The following is an 18,144-nucleotide window of genomic DNA, read 5'->3' on the forward strand; positions in this document are numbered from 1 at the left end:
AATGTTTACTATTGTTAGAGACACAGTCAAGGCTGCCACAGAAGAAGTTAGATCCTCCATTGCCTCAGGCATCACGAACTAAGCTGTCAACTCAGCTCAGTTTGTGATGGAGAGGAAAGGAGAAGGCCCTTAATCAAATTCTTATGTCTAGGGTGTTTTAGGAGTGGAGGGAATGGACAAATTGACTTTCAATCCCCTTCTACATGTAAAATTCTAGGTTGGTGATATTATAGATTACTCTGTTTTACAGTATACTCTGAGGTAGTCAGGAAGCAGAAATTTTAAGGAGATTCTATTTCCTTGACAGAGGGAGGGAATTGGGTGGGAAAGATGTCATGAGGTATGGATGATAGTAAAAGTAAGTGATTGTCAAATGAAAGACTGACTGGTTAGGAGTAAAAGTGGTGAATAGATAGATTTAAAAGATGAGGTTATGACAAGGTAATACTAAGAAAGGAAAACCATTGACCTTTTGAGTTTAACCATTGGTTAAAAACAAAACAAACAAAAAACCCACCCTGATTTTTATCCCTCTAAGTATCCTTACCTATCTTTTTTTTTCCTTATTTTTTCTACATTTATAAGATTGACTTCAAAATACCTCCATGTAGAAAAGATAACCATAGAAACTCTGCCAAAAAATACTTCTTATTAATTGATGAGAAGCATGGCATAGTGGAAAGAGAGCTAACTTTGGAGCCAGGAAACCCTGAGTTTAAATCCTACCTTTGACATTCACAGTTGTGTGATCATGGTAAAAGTACCTTAACCTCTCAGCTCCTCAGGCGACTCTTTAAGACTATAAATTTCAGATAAATTGCAATGGTGGAGATCACTATAATGGTAAAGACACATTTATTTAATCACAAATTCAGATGTTTCTGCTTAATGCCATGTTCCTGTTAAAACTTTCTATTGTTTTTAATTCAGAAATAAGCTAATCTATGATATATTTTTAATAATGAGCTTTCTAAAATACCAGGACTTTTTTATTATTGAGCTCAAAACTTATCTTGCAGCTTGTGAAAATTGCTCTTGAGAAGACAGTGATATCCCAAGAGGCAACCCCTAGTACAAATTAATCTAGCACCGTGATGGCGCTTTACTGTAAGAGAGCAGTGCTGTCTATCAGTATGAGCTCACACCTTTTTAAAGATGCAAACTGACAACCCAAACACTGGAATTTCACTGATTATTTTACCAAGGTGACAATTGACTAATCAAGTCACAGCTCTAATGCCAGGCTGCCTCTTTTTAAAGTTGTTACCACCACTTCACTGTTACCCAAGTTCATTGGATAGAGTGCATCAGCTACTGACCACACAGAGTCAAAGCAATTTTTTTAAATTTCTTTCGTTCATCTATAATAAATTGCCACATTTACATATTACATTAAGTTTTGCAAAGTGCATTTATCCAATTCTATCCTCACATTAGCTGTATGAGGGAGATACTACAGGTATTGGTATCCCTATTTTATGAATAAGGGACCTAAAGGGGCTGCTAGGTGGTACACTGTATAAAGGACCAGCCCTGGATTCAGGAGGACCTGAGTTCAAATCTGTACTCAGTCAATTGACATTTACTAGCTGTGTGACCCTCGGCAAGTCACTTAACCCTCATTGCCCAGAAAAAAAAAATTAAAAATTAAAATAAGGGACCTAAGAGAAGAGTGACTCATCTAGGGTTGCACAGCAAGTAAGGGTCTGAGTTTGGATTCCAACACAGGGTTGTCTTCACTACAGTGATATCAGTATTCACTATGCTACACTGCAATCATTAAACCATGTAATTCCAATCTGGAAGCAGTGATGAAGTTATATTACCCTATTTAAATAAATTCCATTGCAAATTAATAATAATGATGTCTTTTTAAAAAATATTTCCTGTTAAGATATCAATTGTATAATCAAGCTTTTTAGGATTGTCTAAGATTCAGAAATGTGTGCTCTTTGGGTAAGTGAATGACAAACAGATATTGTTATCTGAGGCATCAAGGTGGTACAAAGAATAGAGGGCTGGACTTGGATTCATAAAAACTTGAGTTCTAATCCTCCCTTCCTTGCTAGTTGTGTAGCCTTGGGCGATCACTTAGCCTCTATTTTCTTAATTCAGTCAATAAATATTTATTAAGTTCCTGCTATGTGTCACATACTGTGCTAAGACCTGGGGGTACAGAAAGAGTTAAAATATAGTCCCTTCTCTCAAGGAACTTGCAATCTAATGAGGGAGACAACAAGTAAACAAGATATATGTAAAATAAGTAGGAAATAATTAACAGAGGAAAGGCAGCAAGCAGAACTGAGAGGATGGGAAAAAATTCCTGTAAAAGATTTAGTAGTAACTTTAGTAGTAACTTAAAGGAAGTCAGAGAAGACAGTAGGCAGAGATGAGGAAGGAGAGCATTTCAGGAATAAGGGACAGTCTCAGTTTCCTCATCTATTAAATGGAGGTAATAATAGCACTTACTTTTCAGGATTGTTTTTGAAGATCAAATGGGAAAAATTTGTGAAGTGTTTTACATACCTTAGAGTATTGTATAGATGCTAGTTGTTCATATTTCATATCATTTTTAGTGTATTTTATACCCAATCACTCCTAAAAGAAGAAAAACAATTACTAAAAGGCAGCTAAAGATAAATTTATTCATTTCCAGTAAATAGTGATCATAGAGAATTTAAAGGTTTTGATGAACGTTTCTATAAATGTGATTAGTCTCTGCTTGCAAAAATGAGGAAGTTTATGTAAAGGGGAAGAAAATCCCATCGTTCAAAGTGTTGAGAGTACTGCCATTTAAGTTCAGCAACTGAGAGATCTTGGCCAATATTAATGCTAAGTGATGTGAAGGACTGTATGTGTTCCTTTTCATCTAAACCAACACACTGTCACTCTGGATGAAAATAAAAGCACACAGTGTATTGAGAGGTGGTTTCTAAGCAGGATTTTTTGTCAAGCTTACCAGTCCTTCTGCAGATATCCAAGACTTGCACAATTTTGTCTTTCCTTTCCTCCTCTCACCCCCCCCCACACACACACAATCACAAATCGAGTAGTGTAATTCCTCCCAATATCTTTCTACAAATGCCTCAATGAAATGTAATGATGTTTCAACAGCAGCAGCAGCATCTTGTAACAAGTACCTGTGAGGAGAAAACAAAATCTAATGCCAGAGAACTGGAAAGTATTTTAAAGGAATCATATGGCTATTCCAATTTATTGGGGAAAGGGGAGCATTTTCTATTAGAGTTTTATACCCAGACCTACAATATCTATCTCCAAACACTTTTCTCTTTTGGAGGGGGAGGGAGGAGGATTTGGTCTATATTTATTAACAATGTAATTATATTCTTATGTGTCTTTGAGGGCATGAATTTCCTCATTAATAATGAAATCAGCCATATTATGCCTGTATAATTGCAGTGCCCTTGTTGCAATGTTGCTTTGTAGACGTTTTCTTCTGTTCCTTCATATGCATGTGTCCCTGTTCAGCAACGAGGTTTCTAGTACTTTGACAGTAGGATTTCCGGTCATGGATTTGGTATAAAACAGACTCTTTTTTTTTTTTTTTTTTTTTTTTTTTTTTTTTTTTTTTTGCGGGGCAATTGGGGTTAAGTGGCTTGCCCAGGGTCACACAGCGTGTTAAGTATCTGAGGCCAGATTTGAACTCAGGTACTCCTGACTCCAGGGCCAGTGCTCTATCCACTGCGCCACCTAGCTGCCCCAAAATAGACTCTTTAGGGAAAGCAACCAAATAATAAAACCTCCTTGGGTGTTCTTAGCCACAGTACCAAATACAAGGTTCTGCACACAATAAAAACAAATACTGATGGATTCATAATAACCTATAGAATTGTTCTTCAAAGGAACTAGCATCCATATTTCAGGGTTATGTCACAATTACAAACTCCTTATGAGGGTACATAATAACACATTTAGATACATTGGGACAGGGGAGCCTGTTCAATAAAATGGTAGACCTAGACATGTGAAGACCTAGAATGAGATCTTGACTTTGATTTCTTGGCAAATGTAGCCATTTGCAAATCACTAAAACTCTCTGAATTTCAGCTTCCTTCTCTGTAAAACAAAGGCAATGAAGATATGTATCTCCCTCCCAGAGGCAGCATCATATAGTATATAGACTAATATACTTGGTATCAGAAAGGCCTGGGTTCAAATCCTGCCTCATATACATAAATATATATATATATATACATATATGTGTGTGTATGTGAGATACATCTCTCTCCCCATATTTATATACAGAAATATTTCAAGGCATATTTCTTTTTTATTTATAAATATATTTATTTATATTTCTCTATATATTTAAAGATATATGTATGTGTCCCTCAGCCAGGCAATTCCATAGAACTAAGATAATGAATTATGTAGGTTATGTTTTTTAAAGTGCTATATAAATTTTGGGGGAGGATTAATTACCATGAAGACTACTTGTTGAGGCATAGGGGCATTAAAATCTGAGTCAGTGAAGGAGGTGCCACACAGCTGAAATAAATAAATAGATCATTTAAGTATGGAAGGACTTCCCTCATTTCAATTACAACCCTTATAGAACTTTTCTTTGACATATTACCTGAGTTCCCATTCATCTCCTTCAAATCCAGAAGCAAAAGCAAAATGTGCTTTTCCTAGAAGTTCTGTAAAATTTCATGGGAAAAAAAAAGTCTACTAGTAATAATGATGTTAATATTGTTGGTTTGTATAATAGTCAAGGTGATAAAAAGTGCTGAAACTTTAGCATCTATACTTGTCAATACCCAGAGGATTCCAAGAATTAATAACTTTGTTGTTAGTGATTATTTAAATTTTATATAACAATGATCATTATAATTAACAAATATGGGAGTCAGGGTTTTATGTCACCCTTCCCATCCACACCCAACCCTGAATTTCAACCCCTTTCCTCAGTGCCATGTATATAAATAGGCTCAAGCTTTTGCATTTGATAGCATGGTTTTATTTATTTTGGAGTTTAATGGAAAACAACAAATTGTGTGTGTGTGTGTGTGTGTGTGTGTGTGCGCGCGCGCGCACGTACATGCATGTGCACACTGGCACTAGTTTAGTTGAGCATATCAAATATATTTAAATTGGTAGAGAGATGATCATAAGTCCAAAGCTGAATAATACTATTATTTTCACGGCTTGTATTCGTGTTTGAGTAAATAATTTACATTTGCAATTGTTCCATTAAGGAGCACATTTAAGGTGTTGTTTTGTTCAATTATTAGCATTATGTACAGAAATTTCAGGGCTTTTAAATATGTTGAATTTGTTCCTTAGGCTGAAAAGGAAAATTTGGTGAAGTTCTTGGAGGCATAATTTTCTGCTTGGCTTTCTTGCAGGGTGGGGAAGGTCTTATCTGGAGATAGGTTTCCTGTTTGACTTAGTATCAGGAGTGTGAGGGGTGAACAATAATACCAAGGTTGTGTGTGCAAATATGAAAATAATTCTGTTAGTAAAGCAAAATAGATATATATGTAGACATAGATATATATATGCATATACATACATGAAGTTAGTTAACAGTATGGTCCCCAAATAACTGATTGGCTAACTCAATTATTCACCTATTGACTGAATGTGTTATGTTTGTATAAGGCACAGTCCAAGTTTGATTTTCTACTGTAGTTTTATTTTGTCTTCTAGTTCACAATTACAGGAGGCAGCATAGTACTGCAGTATCATATTTCTCATAGGAATATAGGGTTTTCTGCATGCATCATCATTTCCAAAAGTGGATGAATATTGATGAAAAGTGCTGAATATTGAGTCAAAGAACCTGGGTTCAAATCCCACCCATTCTACTCACTACCAATGTGACCTTGACAAATCATTTAATTTCTCTGTGCCACTCATTTTTCTTATCAGTCAAAGGAGAAGGTTGGACTCAATAATGTCTCAAGTCCCTTCCAACTCTGACTGTATGATCTTATGAAATATCACCCTCCTCTGATAGCTCTGCCTTATCCCAAAGATGAACGTACTGGACCAGATACATAGAAAAGGGAATTTTTAAAATGCCTTTTAGTACTTATTCTCCCTAAGAGAGACCTAAAAAAGAAGGAGCTTCCCTCAGATAGGGAATCTATCCATAAGCACCAAGGTATATCTTCTACAGAATAGCATCAGTTAAATATGATTGATCATGGCTTTTTATAATTTCTTTGATCTTATTTCATTGCAGACTTTTTTCTCTTTAATCCACATGAATAGTAATGAATACAGCTTAGTGGAGCTGTGAAGAAGTAGATAAGCCATTGTGAATATTTTCCCTTCTCAAGTTGAACAAGAGCACATGGGCTCTCACATCTTTAATGAGGTTGTGAGACCAAAATATTGCCAAAGAAACATATTCTGGTCTGGGTTCATTTTGACCATATCTATGTTGTTGTTGTCATTTTCAGAATGAAAGTGATCATTTCTATTTTATACAACAATGATCATTATAATTAGCAAATGGGGTGGGGTGAGAGGAGTCAGGGAGTTTTATGCGACCCTTCCCATCCACTCCGGATCCTGAATTACAACCCCTACCCCTAGTGCCATGATCTATAAATAGGCTCAGCCATGCCTGGAAAAGATGCTGAGGTAGCTGTTGGGGCCCTAGAGTAGAGACAGAAGATAGAGAATGCTCAGAATATTTTGACATAATGATTATAATAATATTTTCTCTCTGCAGTTACTGTACCCCAAAGTGGGGATGTCAGGACATTACTACTTCTTTTTCTGTTTTCTCAACCACAAAACTAGGCTTAGAATTGGATTTGGCAGCTGCTGAGCTGCCCTAATATAGCAGCAGACGAATCCAGGCAAAGAACAGATCTATCACTGTATCTGACTGATCTTTCTGCTTATGCACAGTGACAAATTCTCACCTCTCCATATAGATCAGCAGGCTCTGTAACCAGTCAGTCACGCAGAAGTTGTGACAGCACATCACAAGATTGGCAATTTGGAGCCCTAGAGAACAAGGTGAAACATGCAGTTATTTTACATGAAAACCGCCGTCTTTCCCATAGCAATATGGGGGTTTGTGTGGGCATCATCCTCCCCCAGAAGGGCATGTTTCCCCTTTCATTTTATTAAAATGGAGAGAGAAATCAAAAGAAAATGGAGACCAAAAAAAAAAAAATTCCGCAAATCTTCACTATACAAATGAGTCACATACACTGCCACTAGATGAAGCCTGCCTAGGACTCTTTTCCCTCCTTCTAAGTCAAAATCTAGGATGACTTAATCAAGGGAGCATCTGGTTAATAAAAGTGTGCCTACTTGTCTCAAGGATGCCAATGCAACACCCAGTATGACAGTATGAGAAAATCTCAGATTGAATTTTTAAGTTCTTCCCTTCCTACCTCCAATATAAGTTATATACCCAGGAGATTTCTGTTTTCTAGCATAGAATAAGAATCACCTTATTTCATCCCTTAAACTTTACGTAATGCTGCCTTTTCAATTAATTTAGGGAAGATTTTTTTTTGCTATAGCTTTTTTTGTGAAAAAAAAAATAAATGAAGCTTACAAAAATACTGCTACACAATTTAAAGGCATAAAGGTGGAAATTGCTCTCATATGTTCAATAGAACTAAGAGGAGTCAGAGGCCTTTTATGGCAAGAAAGTAAATCTGGAAGAAGGCAATGGTTTGCTAGTGGAAAGTGTTTGTTTGAAAAGAGCATCAATGAAAATTAAAAAAAAAAAGAACATACAGAAAAGAACAGAAGGGAGTTCATAAGGGGACACAGACAAGCAGGCATGATTTGTTACTATTATCATCAATTTAATATACCAGATGTCCTGAAAGTCTGAATGAAGTTTTAAGTGATTGTCTTAGTACAGTTTTAAGCTTCCAGCACTTAAAATTATACTAAGACTTTCAGGACACACTGTATACTCTAAAAAATTAACAGCAAGAGGGGCAGCTAGGTGGCACAGTGGGTAAAAGACCAGCCCTGGATTCAGGAGGACCTGAGTTCAAATCTAGCCTCAGTCACTTGACATTTACTAGCTGTGTGACCCTGGGCAAGTCAATTAACCCTCATTGCCTCTCCAAAAAAAAAAAAAAGTGGCAGTTATTTGAGAAGCATCATAGCATAGTAGATAAAGGAAAGTCTTTAGAGATATGAAGACCTGAGTTCAAGTCTTGTTTTTGACACTCTAGCCCTGTCACCACTAGCCAATCACTTCACCTCTTAGTGCCCCTGGGTAAGTAACTCCCTAAGACTAAAACTTGCAGATGAGTGGCTTATTTGCACTGGCGAAAGGAGTTTCTAGAGAGAGCTCTACATCAATTAAATCACAGGTCAATCACTGGCATCCAATATAGTAACCCAATGACTTAATAAATGCATATTTATTGATTGTTTTAGAGAGCAGGGGGAAGCTAGTAAGTTAATTCAAGAGATAGTCCTATAATGAAAATTGAAAAGTCATTTAAAAAGGAAACAAAATTTCATGACAAGATTTGTACAGTATAACAGATTCCCTAGTGTATATAAGCTACTGAATTTTACCATTGAGTTAGCCAATATTAGATTCTGTTCCTATTCAGTTTATATTTTGTTATTCTTTATATAGATAAAATGATGCTTTGTCATTTTTGACACTTTTGTTGTTGTTCAGTTGTTTCAGTCATGTCTGACTCTTTGTGACCCCATTGGGGGTTTTCTTGGCAAAGATACTGGAAGAGTTTGCTGTTTTCTTCTCTGGCTCATTTTACATATGAGGAAACTGAAGGAAATATTATTAAATGACTACCTGAGGATCACACAGCTAGTAAGAATCTGAGGCCAGATTTGAATTTAGGAAGATGAGTCTTCCTGACTCTAGGCCTGGTACTCTATCTACTGTACCACCTAGCTGCCCATTTTACAGATGAGGAAACTGAGACAAACAAGGTTAAATGACTTGTCCAGCATCACATAGCCAATAAGTGCCTGAGACCAGATTTGAACTCAGAGATATGAGTCTTCCTGACTCCAGTCCTGGTATTCCATGGACTATATCACCTAGCTGCCCACAAATGCTAGCTATTATAATAGGAAATCTGGGGATTAGAGTGTCATGTTGAACAAGGCAGCTACCCTCAAGGTCACAGATCTTCATTCTTCTAATCCTTGTTGTTGCTGCTGTTTAGTCATTTTCATTGTGTCCAACTCTTTGTAACCCCATTTTGGGTGGTTTTCTTAGCAAAGATACTGAAGTGTTTTGCCATTTCGTTCTTCAGTTCATTTTACGGATGAAGAAGCTGAGACAGATTTAAGTGACTTGCCCAGGGTCATACAGCTAATAAGTATCTGAGGCCAGATTTTCACTCAGAGAGACGAGTCTTCCTGGCTCTCCATCCACTGCACCACCTAGTTGCCCTCTATTTTAGACAATGAAGGGACATCGACTATAGTGCTTAGCTCCTAGGATGGCTTCATACATCTGTTAGGCACACTGTACTTATTGGTTGGTTTTGATGATGTGGGAAAAGACATTAACTCTGTCAGATAAGGTAATATTTCCTTTTTCAGGACATAATGATGCTAGTAAACTAGCACCAAAGTTAATCTGAGTCATTTGGTTAATTATTTTAACTTAAACTCTTCCTGTTCCATTGAGATAGTCTGATGTTCAAAAAAAAATTATGAAGCAAATAAGTGTCAAGAATTTAATGTTCCTAGTTTCCTATTATCAACTACTACTTCAGTCTTATTACACATGATTCCATTTCACATACATTAAAGTTTAGCCAAACTGATTTTTTAGAACTAATTACTCCTTATATAAAACACCGCATCTAGTGTCTCTATGCCCTTCCATTAGCTGTACTCTGTGGCTAGAATTCACTTTCTCCTCAACTTGTTCTTTAAATTCCTAATTTGCTTCAAGGTGCATCCTAAACACTACCTTTTACATAAAGACTTTTCTGATCTCTCTCCATTTGTCAGAGAATCATTTTCTCCACCAGCTGCTATGTATCTATTTCGTATATACAAGGTGTCCCAAAAGTCTTAGTGCCATTTTAAGTGATGAATGTTCTAAACTACCATGTTGGACTCCCTGTATTGTGTATATGTTTTGGTGATATTGTTACATGTTTTCTCATGAAACTAAATTGTAAGTTATTGATGGTAGGGATTTTTTCCACTATTGTCTTTTATTGCAAAATACAAAGCTTGCTGACAGATTGATCAAATGATTGATTAATGGATTTCCTATCTCACTTGAGATTTCAATTTAGTTAAGAGTATTACTGTGGGGGCAGCTAGGTGGCGCAGTGGATAGAGCACCAGCCCTGGAGTCAGGAGTACCTGAGTTCAAATCCAGCCTCAGACACTTACTAGCTATGTGATCCTGAGCAAGTCACTTGACCCTGTTTGCCTCAGTTTCCTTATCTGTAAAATGAGCTGGAGAAGGGAATGGCAAACCACTCCAGTAAATTTGCCAAGAAAACCCTAACTGGGGTCATGAAGAGTTAGACACAATTGAAATGACCCAACAATAAAGTCACCAGTCAAGCATTTTGCCCTTAAAAAGCATTTACTTAAATTGAAATATTTCCAAGCATTTCCAGAATGTCAATAACATTTGTGTCCAACATAATCTTTCAGTATCTCAAGGATTTATAGTTTTCTCATTCAGAGATCTAGAGCTGAAATGGACCATGGAGGTTATCTAGTCTAACTCCCTCATTTTATAGATGAGGGAACTAAAGCCCAGAGAGTTTCAGTGACTTTTCCATGATCACACAGACAGTGGTAAGTGGCAGAGTTAGCATTTTAACCTGGATCCTCTGTCTTCACCAGTAATCTTTCTACTTTAATCATGTTGCCTCTTTCATCAGTGTGGGAATTCATTTCAGAGTGTAAACATCTTTTTTTAATCATAAAATTATTTTATTATTTTCTTGTTACATGTAGAGATAGTTTTCAACATTTGTTTTCATAAGATTACTAGTTCCAAATTTTTCTCCCTCTCTCTCTTCCCTCCCCCCTCCCCAAGACAGCAAGCAATCTGATATAGGTTATATATGTACAATCATATTTAACATATTTCTGCATTAGTCATGTTGTGAAAGAAGAATTAGAAAAAAGGGAAAAACATCAAAAAACAAAAAGTAGAAATAGTATGGTTCAATCTGCATCTAGATTCCACAGTTCTTTTTTCTGGATGTGGAGAGCATTTTCCATCGTGAGTCCTTTGGAACTACCTTGGACCATTGTATTGCTGAGTAGTTAAGTCTATCACAGTTGATCATCATTTTTTGTCCAAAAAGGATAGGCCTCGATGGGTAGCCCACAAGTAATAAGCATCTGCACATGAACTAGTTGTTGTTCAGTAGTTTTTTTCAGTCATGTCTGACCCTTCATGACTCCATTCGGGTTTTTTTAAACCACATACAAAGGGAAGTGGTGGCCAGAAAAGGGAATTTTATTCTGGAAGTCACAGCAATGGTGAGTGTCCATAATATGATGACACATCAGAGGAAGGTGTTTGTGTAGGAAGATTTGTGAAATCACTTTGAAAAGGATAAAGTTTGATATCTGCATAAGATGATTTCCTCCTCCTTACATGAGATATACAGGCCCATAGCCTGTCTATCATTTGAAGACCAAATGTAGGGTCATCTAGAGGGTGCAGTGAATAGACCACCAGACCTGGAGTCAGGAATAACTGAGTTTAAAATTTGGCCTCAGAGACTAGGCAAGTCATTTAACTTTGCCTTGGTTTCCTCATCTATAAAATGAGTTGGAGAAGGAAATGGCAAACCACTCCAGGATCGTTGTCAAAAACTCTTTTTAAGAAATCTTTTTTGAAGATTTTAGAAAATTTTCAAACATGCTTGTTCTCTTTTTTTATAGCATTCAATTGCAAGTTAAGGGTATTAAAGTATTTATATAATTTATCTCATTTGATCCTCACAATAATCCTGTGAGATAGACAGGATGATTGTTATTCATATAGCACAAATGAGAAAATTGGAGACAGAGAGGTTATGACTTTCCTAACTACCAGATCAGTGCTACCTTTCTACCATCATTGAAAAAAAAATCAGCTTGTTGTTCACTTAAAGAATGGATTTGTTTATTCAGTAAAACAAGGCACATCAGGCAAGAGTATGTTAAACAAAAGGTCATTCTGAAATAGAAAAAAAGGGCAAATCTTCTGCACTTGGTACTTTGATGCTTAAGGATTTTTCTAGCACTCATTCTTATCCCCTCTACTTTCAGTTCATTAAGAAGTGCCCTAGACGCTTCTGAAATTTAAGAACATTTATTTTCTCCACACATTCATAAGGGGAATTTATCTGGGAAGATGAAAACATGAATTTATTATGAAAACGATACATCAGCCATTCATGTTACTCTGGCCTATCTTAAACACACTTTCATACACATTTAAAAGTAACAAGTAATTCTATTAGGTTTTATGCATGATTTGGGAATTTAAGGGAACTCCACATGTGTAAACTCCCTTCAGCCAAGTCCTCTGCAAATTAGCCTTTTAGCTTTTCCTGAGACACTGAGAAGTTAAGTAATTTGTTCATGGTCACACAGCAAATACATCTCAGAGGTAACATTTGAACCCAAGTCTTCCTGACTCCAACACTCTCTCCATTATGCCACACTGCAATCTCATACTTAGCAGACTGAAATGGAGGCACATAGAATTAAAGTTCATTTGCAATGCATTTAAAAAGACTAATTTGAGAATAATACATTCTGTCAGTGAGAGTTCTTTTATAGGGGAAGGGGAATCACAAATATTTAATAACTTTTATTTTTCATTTTTTACTTACAATACCATAGCATCATATACAGTATATGTAGGAAATGAATTTATATTATGTGTAAAAATTAAATCTTGTAAATGACAAAAAAATAAATAAAAATGACTTTTGGCCCACCCTGCATTTCTTACCAAGACCCACCTCCTTGCTACTCTTTTTTTTTTTTTTGCAGGGCAACAGGGGTTAAGTGACTTGCCCAGGGTCACACAGCTAGTAAGTGTCAAGTGTCTGAGGCTGGATTTGAACTCAGGTCTTCCTAAATCCAGGGCCAGTGCTTTATCCACTATGCCACCTAGCTGCCCCTCCTTGCTACTCTTAGACATTTTTCTCTCCACCCTTCACACCAAGTAGTGAGCAAGAGCTACCATTGAATGAAACCAAAAAAACAATGGTATCACTGATCAATGACCAATCATTTGTAGTGATGGATGAACTTTCCCCTGCTGTTTGGAGGTCCGTTTTGCTTTGGATTTTGTTTATTTTTGCAATGCACTTTGAAACTCTAGCTGATTGATAGTGGTCTTATAATGCTTTAAATTATTGTTTGCTTGGGATATGTCAGCAAGGCATAGAAGATAGATAGCTAGCCTCAGAGTCAGGAAGAACTGAGTTCAGTTTCCGCAGCTGACATATTCTCTCTATTTGACCTCAACAAACTCACTTAACCTCTAAGGTCCTAGGCAACTCTCTAAAACTATGAATTACCAAGAAGATACAGACACTTTGGTAGAGAAAGTTTCCTCATCGGTGAGTTTTCTAAACCAATTCCCCCAAACCTAAACTTTGAAAATGAGTTCACAACATTTTCAGTCTGGTTTCTTGTTGAAGTGCACTTTGGCAGAAAGGACAAGAAATATAAAGTCTAGTCATTCTGTTAATGCTTGGGAGACACTAACCTGGAACCTTTCAGCAAGCAGCCAGGTGGTACAATGGATAATACTGAAGTTGGGGATCAGAAAAACCTGAGTTCAAATCCTGCCTCAGATGCTTACTAGCTGTGACCCTGGACAAATCACTTAACCTTTCAGAGCCTCAGTTTCCCCATCTGTAAAATGGGAATAATAGCACCTACTTCACAGAATTGTTTGAGAATCAAATAAGATACAATTAGGTAAAGGACTTTGCAAATCTTAAACTGCTATTTAAATGGTAGTTATTATTGTGATTTGTTATTTCCAGAAGGGAAATTACTTTTAAACACAATTTCAGAAAAGCCTTCTGATTGATTGTTGCAATTCCTTACCCCCTCCCAATTTAAAACATTAAAGGGGAAAATAGTCTTTCCTTCAAACATTCAAATTATTCCTATTTACAATAGGAATAGAAATTGCTGCCATTGCAGCAATCATTTCTGCACTTGGAAAGGGAAGGGAAACTCTATTTTGTTTGAGGGAAAAGTTTATCAACTACCTATCAGAGATGTGAGCATAAAATAAACAGAAACAAAGACCTTTCCTGGTTCATCTTCTTTTCTGTCTGTGTAGGAAGATTTCTGTATTCTTGGCTATCCCCCAAGGAGTGTTGCTTAAGTGTTAGTTACCTAAAGATGGGGGGAGGGGAGTCAGTTGCCTCTCATTTTGATTAACAAAAGCTGAATTCCCCATTCCTGCCTCTGAGCACCAAAATCAAAACAAAACAAAAACCAGGAATTAGTCTCCTCTCAATCCTGGAAACCGTGCCTGATGGTTTTTTGGCACCACCAACCATCCAGTGTTTTGCTATTATCATGTCAACCTTTTTACCAGTAATGGATTTCCATATTCCCAGCAAGAGAGCAGTGTTGTGCTACTTCATGGGTCAGAGATTCTTTCTTCTTTTCCTTGTGGCAGCATTACCTGCCCCCTGGCTCTCATCTCTGGTGGTGGCTCTAGGGGGCAGGCAGCAGCAGCTATGAGAGTTGAGCAGTGTGGCTGTGACCTCAGGTAGAACCATCATCCCTGTCCCAGCTTGGTCTTTCAGTTTTTTCTTTTCAAGGTTTCTAGAGAATCATCAAATACCCACTTGCTCTTCTAATTTCAAAGAATCTTTTTCAAAAGATCATTGTAAGCCCTCCTCTGGGGAGATTCAGATAGTTATAGAGAAAGATGTGGAGTTAGACATGAGGAGAAGAAAAAAGAAAAAGGAACTATACATCAAGTGGTATACATGTGAACTAACGAAGGCAAATAGAGTCTGTAAATAATATCTCCCTAATCACTTCTAACAAAAGCTAATAAAATACTAGACCAATGATTTTAAAAAGAGGATTGGGAGATGTTTTCCTTTGTAGTAATGCAGAGGAAATTAATATCATTTCATCAAAGCAAGATAGGAAATTATGAGGAAACACAATCTCAGCTAAATGAATATTATATGAAACCTAGTTTCAACTATACATATAGAATAAGGTGTGATTCGGGCTTGCAATTAAATAGAACACCTTGAAGCTAGAGGGATCTTGTTTCCAATCCCCTGAACCAGGGTTTAAATTGGATAGAATCTCACAGGATATAGCACGAGTGACTCTTTGTGGTGGTGTGGGGGCTGTGAAATGTGCTGTCAGCTGGCACGATGCCTTTTCAGTTTCTTATTTTGACTTCATTACTGTACCTGAAATGCCCGCCCCCCACACACACACACACACACTCACACACACGCACTCCAGCCCCCCACTTACCCATAAAACCTTGAGCATGTCGTTTTCCTCTGCCTCTGTCTCTTCAGGTGTATGTCATTCTTCTCATTTAAGGACAAGGCTATTGATGTTGATTGCTATCTGTGAGTGTATGAATGTAGCAGAAAAGACTGATACGTGCCCAGTGCACTTTTCTATACTTCATACATCTAATGACTGTTCTTTGGTTTCTGCCTACTGTGGGACAGCTATACTCACCTCAATACTGTAAGTCACTTTTTTTTAAAAAAAGGAAACATCTAGGTTTATTTTTTCATATTGGTACTATTGTTAGAGCAAAAAAAAATGCTAATAATTTGAAGAAAAAATTGAGAAGAGTCGAACACATGGACCTGACTCCAGGCAATATTTTGTTTGTCTATAATGTCCTACCTTCTTTATAGCATTTCCATTTTAGTAACCCCCCAAATGCTGTGAAAATGAATGAATTAATTGATTAGCCAAACAATCAATCAAAGAAAAGCATTAGTTAAACACATACTATTTGCCCAGAACTGTGCTAAGCCTCATACTGTCCTTTAAACCCCCCACCTCCAACCCACCAGTCAATCACAGCCCTCAAATATGGGACTTCTCTCCATAGTCCAAATAGTCTTTTCCTCATCTAACTCTTTTTTTCCTGCATTAAACCTGACCTTTCTAGTGTCTTTTCCTCCACACCATGATCTGTTTTATGATAAAAGCTAACTATTCTGATGAATTTTCATCTAAAATAATGAATGAGTTGGTAATAATGGTTGAATGTGGTGACCTTCCCAGGTAACATATTTTATTTGAAACAAACTATTTTGGATACACAATTACTTAATATGAAAAGGAGTGACTTTAATGGTGAGAATTTTAGCCACTAGACTTTTTCCATCTATTGATAAAAACAAATCTTAGAGGAACATATGTCTTTTTGCATCTCTCAATTTACCCCCTACTACTTAGCTATATATAGGGCCCGCTCAGTGGACAATCAAACACAACCAACACGTATTTGTTAAACTACTATGTAGTAGGACTCCAGCTACAACAACAACATGAAAAACAGTTCCTGCCTTCAAGGATCTTACATTCTGTGGGGGAGGTATGTCAGTCATGAATAAATGACTGGGCATTTATTAAATGTCAAACAGTGTGCTAAGCTAGAAGTAGAGATAGAAAAGTGAAACAGTCTGTGACAGGATCAATATCTACCAAGGCACTTCCTCTCCTTTTCCCTCCCTCCTACACCAAAAAATAAAGCTGGAACTTAATTGACTTGGGGGTGGGGCAACAGCTCAAACTCCACCTCCCAGGAGTCAGCTTTCTTGTAGCTTCCGGTTTTCTTAATATAGCATCCAATTTACACTAAGGGCTTTAAAAAATATCTACCTACTTGGGGCAGGAGTCTACCAGCTAGGTGAATGTCCCCTAGATACCATTTCTATACGAACATGGGAGAAAAGGGAAACTTGTTCACTGGAGCCCACGACTGCTATATCCTTTTAGAATTTTAGATATTTAGAATTTAGAAATTTTACTTTTTATATTTAAAATTTTAGAACTAAGTAATCCTCCTTTTGTTAATTGTACAATGACCTATGAATAGCTCATTTCTTCCCAATGCAGAACCTGATCTAACAGGCCCTGCTTTAATGTACTCTGGGCTCTCAAGGAGGTGACAATCTTAAGTAGGAGAGACTATACAGACACAGAAAATCCAGCTATAGGACCAATGAAAAGGCCTCATGATCCTTGGAGAGCAAAAGCAAGACAGATCATAAGGTATCTTCTTAAATTTCAATGCCATTAATGAAACCATACCCACATTTGACATTGAACCACTGGACAATACAAGGATTTCAGTGATGAGAACTTCTTAGTCTTCCTCATATAGTTTCTAGGAAAGCAAAGGTAACACCTGCAGAGGCAGCTGGCTGATTGAGTGGCTGGCTCCCATAGACAATGGCTTCAGGGAGCTAAGCTGTAGACTTATTCCCAGGATGCTTGAATATCAAGTCCTGAACCATGTGTGGCTAACATCAAGGTCAGAGAAAAGGTGGTAGCTGAAGTGGTCAAAGTGGTTTAACTGCCTACCACATGCATCTTATGGCTGAACAGAAGATAAATAATAAATAATTATAATTATATAAATGACAGTTTGGTTTAGGAGATAGGGCTAACAACTAAAGGCATCAAAAAATGACTTCCTTTAAGTTTTCCTGTTCTTCTCAGCTGGTATAGACCTTGTAGGCTTTCACAATACCTTGTTTACACTTATATATTATATTATAATTATCTGTGTATTTGTAATATTCAACTGAAAAATAAGTTCCAGAAGGAATGAGTCCTTTGAAACTTACTGCTGGGGCAGCTAGGTGGCACAGTGGATAAAGCACCAGCCCTGGATTCAGGAGGACCTGAGTTCAAATCCGACCTCAGACACTTGACACTTAATAACTGTGTGACCCTGGGCAAGTCACTTAACCCCAATTGCCTCACCAAAAAAAAAAGGAAAGAAAGAAACTTACTGCCTATTGCCCCCCTTTCCGGACACCTCATCTGTATCTCAAATACAATTATGTCCAAAAGAGTACCCATTTTATTCCTTTCTCCCCTAATCCTATTGCTATTCTAACTTTCCCATTTCTGACAAAAGTACATCTTTTAAAAAATCTGATACTATAATTTGTTAAATTT

At 37.0% G+C, this 18,144-nt stretch overlaps 1 protein-coding gene across 1 annotated transcript in view; it reads left to right on the plus strand.

Annotated features, from left to right (window-relative positions):
- RORB (RAR related orphan receptor B) overlaps window positions 1-18,144 on the plus strand; it is a 272,313-nt gene that overhangs the window by 48,862 nt on the left and 205,307 nt on the right. The gene's annotated exons all lie outside the window — the stretch shown is intronic.

Source organism: Dromiciops gliroides, chromosome 1, assembly GCF_019393635.1.
Source record: "Dromiciops gliroides isolate mDroGli1 chromosome 1, mDroGli1.pri, whole genome shotgun sequence".
NCBI lineage: Eukaryota > Metazoa > Chordata > Mammalia > Microbiotheria > Microbiotheriidae > Dromiciops > Dromiciops gliroides.